Raw genomic sequence first — 9,595 nt, forward strand, 5'->3', positions numbered from 1 at the left:
AGGGGGGGGGGGGGGGGAGGAAGGCTTTATTTTGTCTGTTCTTTGTTTGTCTGTCTGTTCTGTGTGCTTGCTGGAGTCAGATCAAAAAAGCAAGTAATCCAACTCCATTAGATTAGTAAATACTAACAAGGTAATGTGTTAGCTTACTTTTATTTTGGCTTGTGATTGTCTCTGTGCTGAGAGGAAGGTGTATTACTGGTTTTCTTTTTGTAACTTTAAAGTTTTGCCCAGAGGGAAATCCTCTGTGTTTTGAATCTGATTGCCCTGTGAGATTATCTTCCATTCTAATTTCACAGAGGTGCTTCTTTTAACTTTTTTCTTTCTAATAAAGTTCTGTGTGTGTGTTTGTTTGTTTTGTTTTTAATCTGATTGGGTTTTTTTAGTGGTCTAAAAAAACCCAAGGTTGGTTTGTGCTTATCTTGTGTATTCTCAAGCCTCCCCAGGAAAGGGGGTGTAGGGCTTGGGGGAATATTAGGAGAAAGTAGGAACTCTAAGTGGTCCTTTCCCTGAGTTTTGTCTAATCACTTGGTGGTGGCAGCATTACCTAATCCAAGGTACAAGGGAGAATTTGTGCCTTGGGGAGTTTTTAACCTAAACTGGTAGAAATAAGCTTAGGGGGTCTTTCATGCAGGTTCCCACGTCTGTACCCTAGAGTTCAGAGTGGGGAGGGAGCCCTGACACATCCCATCCCAGGTTTTGATTACAGGGGGACCCTGGCAAAACACAACTGCTTTCCTTGAAAGGTAAAGCATATTTGTAATAGCGGTGCCAAGGTAAAGGGATAGCAAAGAAAGCGTTCGACAAATCCAAAACTGAAAACCACTGTTCCACCCCCACACAAACACACACAATGGAGGTCATCACCTCCTGATACTTAGCCACTATGGGAGCCATCAGTGGTGTCACCGGATCAAGGGGGCGAAAATGAACTACGAGTCTCCAGGTCTTGCCATCACCTTTAAGGACCAGCCAGAGAGCAGCATTATTGGGTCTTGACTAAAACATCTTGATTTAAAAGCCCATAAATTGTTTCCTTTAGGCTGGCTTCTGCCTCCCTTTGGATACCGGTACTGCTTCTGGGGTGCAGGATCAGGGTCTGTGACTAGGATTTCTGCCTCAATTTTACCACATTCTGTTTTATTTTTGGTCCACAAATTGCCAAAATTTCTGAATTCCACATGGGCCACTTCAATTCTTTAGATGCCTTAAGGGCCACTATCTGGTAACTTGCTAAAATCTTCACTGGTTCCCAGAATGTGCCAGGAGGCATTTTTCATAGAACCCTGTTAGCAAAATTAGCTGCTACTTTAAATGTTTAAAAAACATTAATTTAAAAAAAATTACATTGATTAATCCAAATTGCTTTTTATTTTATATTTTTATATTTAATACAAAATATTTTTGCAAAAGGGAACAACACTCTTTGTTTCATTAAACCCCTGTAAGGTCTTAACTCCAGCCAGAGGGCCAAATAGGTCCTTATTCTGGGTACTTATTAAGGAGTAAGTGGCACCTGTATCTAACAACAAATTCTGTCTGAACGCCCCTCCTTCAAACTCCACATAAACCATGAATCTCCCCCACCAATTGGTATCCAAATGTGCCAGTGCTGAGGAAGTTGGGGGCACCAGGCCTCCTACAGGGAGGCAACTGGCAGTGATAGCAGTGCACTCTGGATTTTCCCTGCATGCTCAGCTGGCCTTAACAAAAATTCGAGGGTGGACAAGCCTTAAAAGCTGTCTTCAAATTTCCATCCACCAGGGATTAAGAGCTTTGACTCGACCCTTGAAGGTGCTGTCTTCATTTACCCACCCCCCGCTTTTTTTTTTTTTTTTGCCCTCCTTTAAAATTTTATTTAGGAGGAGCCATGGCTTTAAACAAGATTGCTTCATGTGGACACAAACTTTTCAATATTTGGGCCCAATCCTTCTCCTGGCAACCATATTTTCAAAGACAGTAAATACTTTGGGGGAGGGGAGGGGAAACAAAAAGAGAAAAAGCAAAGGGGGGGAGAGGGAGAAGAAGCGGAGACAGGGGAGAGAAAAAAGAATGACTTAGGGAGAAAGGAAAACCTAAGCCGAGGAAATACAGATAGCAACAACAAATCTAGAAGTAGGGCTTCGTAGACTAAAGCATCAGGGAACCTGGACCCCAGTCCCTATCCTGACTCCAAGAGGAGAGTGAGAATTGCTGCCACATCTGCCAGAAATCGTGGGTGCCAGCTATCTTTGCCAGCCATTCCAAGGCTGTGCTCTGGGTTAATGGGCCAACCAGTTTTCCTGCGGCTCTAGCTTGGTTAGGGGTGAAGAGCCTGACCTCTACCCATTCTTCCCCTCTAGGGTTACCCCCTTGGGTACCAATCTCTCTTTTAATGGGGGCTATGGGTGACTGCAGCTCTTCCAGTGTTTCAAGCAAGGGACCCTCCGGGGACTGCCCAGAGGAATCCAAAGGAAAAGGAATCTCATGGGGATTACACTTCTTATCATTATAATGAGAATACGAGTCAACATCCTCATCTGATTCACACACACCCCCTTCTAAGGCTACGACTCCAACAAATTGTAACCATTATTCCCTTCTGCTCTCCGCACAGGACCCGAGTGCACAACTTTGACTTTTACATTCTCCAAGATCTGCCTGGCTCTTATCCTGGGATTCCTTTGGTAAGGCTGTAACAACAAATTCACTCTCAGTTTTCTGTTTCAATCCAGACACTTCCTGCTCCAACCTGTCACACTCCTGCTTCTTCAGCACCAATATTTGAGCTGCCCTCAGTCTGGATATTTCTTTGTCTTTCTTAACTTTCTTTATTTCTGCATTTAACTTCTTTATTTGATTATCTGCTAGCATCGTTACCATATGTTTACAGAGCTGCAGGAACGCTCGGGGATCAGTAAAGCTCTCTGGCTTCCAAAAACCATTATTATGCACCTGCATGAAATTTGCCAAGTTTTTATCCAAATTTACTTCTAGCTTTTCTTTCTTTCCAGGTGTTCCCTGTTCTTCTGACACATCTTTTTACTTAACCAGGCTTTTGAGCCTAAGCTCATAAATCGTAAATTTGACCATAAATCAACTCACAGACTATAGCATGGAGAATTACAGGTTGCTACCCTGTTCCACTGCCCCCTTCACCTATTGCAACAAACACACAAACCACTTGCATCAATCGTTCCCTTCCTCTACACTAGCTCCTGGCTGGTGCGCCAAAATCTGTTACTCAGGGTTTTCAGAACCCCCAACAGGGGCAACTTAACTATTTCACTTTAGGCGGTGTTAAAAATAAATTAATAGGAACACAACAATTTCATCTGATAAGATTCATGGAAGTAAGTGTGCTTTATTTAAAACTGCACTTTATTAGATTTAAGCACACACAAAAATAAGCAATAGATTTAGACCATCCCAGATATTTACCTAACATCTAGAACAGTATTGAGTAATTAACAGCAGGTTCGCAGTGGCCAGTTGCTCACCCACTGGGGAGAAAGGTTGTTAGGAATAAAGGTCTCTCAAGTTGGCTTCAGAGGACTGCTTTAAAGTACATTTTATTAGCTTTCTGACCCAAGTTATGACTCCCACACACTGGTTTTAGACAAAGCAAAAATAAGTTTATTAACTGCAAAAAATAGATTTTAAGTGATTATAAGAGATAGCAAACAGATCAAAGCAGATTACCTAGTAAATAAACAAAACCGCACAATAAGTTTAACATACTAGATAAGTAGGATATGAATTAGCAAATTCTCACCCTGAGTGATAAACAGGTTGGCAGATTCTTAAGGCACAAGCTGCCTTGGCTTTGCAGGTTGGGTTTCCCAGGTTTTCATACACAGGCTAGCAATCCCTTAGCCTGGGACCATCACTTTCCCCCTGTTCAGTCTTTATTCCTCAGGTATTTCCAGGTGTGTTGTTGTAGGCTGAGTGAGGTACCCATGTGATGTCATTTCCCCCCCTTTATATCTTCTTCTCACTTGCTGGAAAGCTCTTTTGCTGTGACCTGGGTCAAACAGTTCCCATTGTGTACTGCTATCTCTGAGAGGTTTCTATTGTACACAGTTCCTGAAGTAATCTTTGTGCTTGTGTGCATTTCCTCAATAAGCCATTAACATTGTTTGTCTTTTTTACTGTTGTACCTGAAAGGCTGCTTGTGGGTGTTTTCAACCTCACAACATGTTTTGGTAACACATACATAGCCAAACTTCATAATGTCACATACAGTGATAGCACATAACATCCAACGTCGAGCAGATCAAGACTTTTAGAATGATACTTCACAAGGCATACTTTGTACAAAACATATCCTAATTACATGACAGCGGTGAATACTGGGGTGCCAGGGTGTCCCAGTATCAACTGCAACTTGAATTAACAGTCTGTTGACCCCCTCCCTCTGGATCATTAAGAACATAAGAACAGCCATACTGGATTAGACCAAAGGTCCATCTAGCCCAGTATTCTGTCTTCCAACAGTGGCCAATGCCAGGTGCCCCAGAGGGAATGAACAGAACAGTAATCATCAAGTGATCCATCCCTGTTGCCCATTCCCAGCTTCTGGCAAACAGAGGCTAGGGACACCATCCCTGCCAATCCCAGCTAATAGCCATTGATGGACCTATCCTCCATGAACTTATCTAGTACTTTTTTGAGCCCTGTTATAGTCTTGGCTTCACAACATCCTCTGGCAAGGAGTTCCATAGGTTGACTGTGCATTGTAGGAAAAAATACTTCCTTTTGTTCGTTTTGAACCTGCTGCTTATTAATTTGGAACATTTAGCTGGACACACCAGTTGTTTCCTTCTGTACAAGATGAGCAGTTAAACATAGAATCAGATAAACAAATTTGGAAAATAAAGTGAAAAAGTCAACCAAAAATCTTGGAGTTAAATAGCTATAGCAGAATCTTGATCTAAAGCGGCAAGTGTAACTCATAAATTCATTTAAAAAATCAGATGTTAAATGCAAAAGGACAGACACGGCTGGCCTTACAGCTTCTGATCCCTGTAATGAAGCTAGGTTAAAGACTCCTATGGGTCAAAGGATGGAACAGCTTTCACTTATGGCTTTCATTAACCAAACACAAACATTCAGGTCTCATCCAGTCAAAGCTGCAGAAAGCATTTTAAGCAGGAACTACTACACAAGGTGGCAGGGGTAAAACAGAGACCAATCAACTCCATATAAGATACTCTGGTGCTGAGCCGCAGACATGCTGCTTTTACAAAGAGCTGCTTGCCATCCTTGGACAGCATGCCATCCCAAGAGTCCCATGGATACTTTGAATGACCCCAAGTCACAGGCCCCTGCCATGAACAGTGAGGAGGAGGAAGTGGACATTGAAGAGAGGAGGAGTATGGGGCACAGGTGACCAGGAGATCCAGCGGTGTAGCAAGCCAGGACCTGTTTTTGACTCCAGCGCAGTCCAGTCAGACCCTACAGTCCAGCTCAGGCAGTCTTGAAGCAGGGGAAGGAACCTCTGCTAAGAATGTGGTTTTGAATTTGCAAGGATGGAACTGCCAATGTACCAGCAAACATCTGTTGATTTACTCTTTTTTACTTATGCTAGATGAGGTAGTGAAATAACCAAGAGGTAGAGTTGCTATCCACTTTTTATCCCCCTCTAGAGGTAGGCAGCATGGGGGCCCATGGAACAGTTTGTGTGTGCACCAGGATGTCCCATGAATCCTCCATAGAGATCTTGAGGAAACTTTCCTGGAGGTAGTCTGCAATTCTTTGCCAAAGGTTTCTGGGTAGGGCTGCCTTATTTCTTCTGCCATGGTAGGACACTTTTGCATCCCACTCAATGATTACTTCAGCAGGCACCATTACAGCACACAGCTAGCAGTATATGGCCCCTGTCTGCAGCTGGATACCTGCAGAAGCTCTTCCCTTTCCGCCTCCGTTAATCTCAGCTAAAATCAGCTAAAATCACATCACTTGTGGAAATGGAGCCAGTATTCAGTTCAATTGCCCTAAGTGCATAGTCTCATGCCTGTGAGCTACCCCACTCCCCTGGGGCCATACTCACCATGGCTGGGACTGCCACTTTGTTCTATCAATCCCAAGAAGAAGTCCGAATGTATTGTTTGCAACTTGTGTGGATCAAAGGGAGTGAGTTCAGTATGCAAAATTGTGATTTATCTCGTGATTACTCTCACAATAGTACCTCTATGTATTGTATCTTTTGCAGCTGGAAATGTGGCCTTGAGGGTCTCTCCATCCACACCAGCAGAGTGGCTCATCCAGATAAGGAGGAGAAAGAAGAGGACGTGGAATGACATGTTCCAAGAGATCCTGCAAGCCTCTACTGCTTCGGATACCGAGCACAGAGCTTGGAGGAACACCCTCGTCGACAGCATGGCCAGGGATAGAGTGGAGAGGAGAACCGTGCAGGAAAAGGAGAGGAACGTTCAGCAGGAGATCCTAGTGTTTCTCAAGCAGCAAACAGACACTCTGCAGATTCTTGTTGATCTTCAGGTTCAACAGTGTAATGCTCACCCCCCTCTGCAGCCCATAGAGAACTGCATTTCGGGACCTCCCTCCACCCTCCCCCCATGCATTCCACATGATGTCTGGGGCAGTTGCACTACCCGTACTACTCCACACCAGGGGAGAGTACAGGCAATCACAGCTGCACATACACTGACCTGTGAAAGACATGATTGCTGTATGTGCTTCTGAAATGGAAATGACTGTTCTTTCCCCTCTATTTATTGAGTTTTATTTAGTTACTAGTTTGTCTGTTTGCATGGGTATGGGATAAAAGTCTATTTATGGAAACCTAATTATCTTTATTAGTTCACAGCATATGCTAGCTGGGGCTGACATCATTCACAGATAATAGTAATAGGTGCATTTGCAATGTTATATTACCATACACACAGCACTTATTACAATATTCATAGTGGGGTGCAAAAAAACAATGCCAGGCAGACCCCACTACAGCAACACACATTGCTGTGGCTCATTATTGAAATGGTCTTTCAAAAACCTCCCTAAGCTGAATAGCTCTGAGTTGAGCTCTTATAGCCCTGGTATCTGGCTGCTCAAAACCAGCACACAGCCATTTAACCTCCACCTATAACTACTGAGATATTTTTTCTCACTAAGGCCCTATCTCGTGAGTAGACAGCGCCAGTGACCCTTCAGATGACCAAAGGCACATTCAACTGCTATTCTGCATCTGCTGAGCCTATAGTTGAAGGGCTCCGTGGTGCTGTCAAGGTGACCAGTGTTACAGCTTCATGAGCCATGAGAGTAAAGGGTAGGCTGGGTCTCCAAGGTTCACTATTGGCATTTCAACATCCCCAGTGGTAATCTGCCAGTATGGAAAGAAAGTTCCTGCTTGCAGCATTCTGAACAGTTAAGTGTGCTTATACATGCGTACATCATGCACCTTCCCTGACCAGCCCACATGGATGTCAATAAAGCATCCCTGGAGATCCACCAATGCTTGTTTTATCATACAAAAGTAGCCCTTTCTGTTGATGTACTCTGTGGCAAAGTGGTCTGGGGCCAAAATCAGGATATGCATGCCATCTTTCACCCCACCACAGATTAGGAACCCCATTGCTGCAAAACCATCCACTATGTCCTGCATATTGCCCAGAATCAAAGTCCTTTGTAGCAGGATGCAATTAATGGCCCTCCCCACTTGCACCACAACAGCCCCTATGGTGGATCTCCCAACTCCAAATTGATTCCCGATCAATTGGTAGGAATTGGGAGCTGCAAGTTTCCATAGAGCAATTGCCACTTGCTTCTCCACTGTCCATGCAGATCTCATTTTGGTATGGCCATGCTGGAGGGCTGGGGTGAGCTCTGCACACAGATCCAGGAATGTGGCCTTGCGCATTCAAAAGTTCTGCACTCATTGCTCGTCATCCCAAACCTGCATGACAATGCAATCCCACCAGTCACTGCTCGTTTCTCAAGCCCAGAACCAGCACTCCACCATCTGCAGCTGCTCTGTGAATGCCACCAACATCTTTGAATTGTTTTTTTTTCTATGTCCCACAGCAAGGAATCATCATGTTCCCAGTGGCTCCTCTGGCAGTTCTGCAAATATTGTGGGATTAGATACCCTGTGTTTACCACGCTCATCACAATAGAGCAGAGCTGTGCAGGATTCATACTTCTGACACAGATGGTGGACAGCGAGGAGGGACGCATGGGTTTGTGGGGATTTTGAAAAGAGACATGAAACATTAGGGGATGCAAGATGAAACTATGGGATTGAGACCATTGCATTATGGGACCTTGAAATCATGTTCGCAGTCACCCCTCCACGATTTATTTAAGTCCCATGAGGCATTGCAAAACCTTCCCAAAACTCCCTACGCTATATGGTGGTGAGTTGTACGGTGGGATAGTTACCCATGGTACATTGCTCTCTGCATTGATGCAAGCATTCCTAATGAGGATGTTCACCGTTGACACAGTATCAGAGAGGTAGCCGTGTTAGTCTGAATCTGTAAAAAGCAACAGAGAGTCCTGTGGCACCTTTAAGACTAACAGAAGTATTGGGAGCATAAGCTTTCATGGGTAAGAACCTCACTTCTTCAGATGCAAGTAATGGAAATCTCCAGAGGCAGGTATAAATCAGTATGGAGATAATGAGGTTAGTTCAATCAGGGAGGGTGAGGTGCTCTGCTAGAAGTTAAGGTGTGAACACCAAGGGAGGAGAAACTGCTTCTGTAGTTGGATAGCCATTCACAGTCTTTGTTTAATCCTGATCTGATGGTGTCAAATTTGCAAATGAACTGGAGCTCAGCAGTTTCTCTTTGGAGTCTGGTCCTGAAGTTTTTTTGCTGTAAGATGGCTACCTTTACATCTGCTATTGTGTGGCCAGGGAGGTTGAAGTGTTCTCCTACAGGTTTTTGTATATTGCCATTCCTGATATCTGACCTGTGTCCATTTATCCTCTTGCGTAGTGACTGTCCAGTTTGGTCAATGTACATAGCAGAGGGGCATTGCTGGCATATGATGGCATATATAACATTGGTGGACATGCAGGTGAATGAGCTGGTGATGTTGTAGCTGATCTGGTTAGGTCCTGTGATGGTGTTGCTGGTGTAGATATGTGGGCAGAGTTGGCATCGAGGTTTGTTGCATGGGTTGGTTCCTGAGTTAGAGTTGTTATGGTGCGGTGCGTGGTTGCTGGTGAGAATATGCTTAAGGTTGGCAGGTTGTCTGTGGGCGAGGACTGGCCTGCCTCCCAAGGTCTGTGAAAGTGAGGGATCATTGTCCAGGATGGGTTGCAGATCACTGATGATGCGTTAGAGAGGTTTAAGCTGAGGACTGTAGGTGATAGCCAGTGGAGTTCTGTTGGTTTCTCTTTTGGGCCTGTCTTGTAGCAGGAGGCTTCTGGGTACACGTCTGGCTCTGTTGATTTGTTTCTTTATTTCCTTGTGTGGGTATCGTAGTTTTGAGAATGCTTGGTGAAGATCTTGTAGGTGTTGGTCTCTGTCTGAGGGGTTGGAGCAGATGCGATTGTACCTCAGTGCTTGGCTGTAGACGATGGATCGTGTGGTGTGACCGGGGTGGAAGCTGGAGGCATGAAGGTAGGCGTAGCGGTCGGTGGGTTTTCGGTATA

General features: G+C 44.4%; 1 long non-coding RNA gene across 1 annotated transcript in view; it reads left to right on the forward strand.

Moving 5' to 3' along the window:
- LOC117875605 overlaps window positions 1–6,874 on the forward strand; it is a 16,520-nt gene extending 9,646 nt beyond the window's left edge. Inside the window, exons 3-4 of the long non-coding RNA XR_004645302.1 lie at window positions 2,594–2,663; window positions 6,191–6,874. This is a non-coding gene — a long non-coding RNA (uncharacterized LOC117875605). The remainder of the gene's footprint in view (window positions 1–2,593; window positions 2,664–6,190) is intronic.
- The last annotated feature ends 2,721 nt before the right edge of the window (window positions 6,875–9,595 follow it).

The sequence above is a fragment of the Trachemys scripta genome, chromosome 3, assembly GCF_013100865.1.
Source record: "Trachemys scripta elegans isolate TJP31775 chromosome 3, CAS_Tse_1.0, whole genome shotgun sequence".
NCBI lineage: Eukaryota > Metazoa > Chordata > Testudines > Emydidae > Trachemys > Trachemys scripta.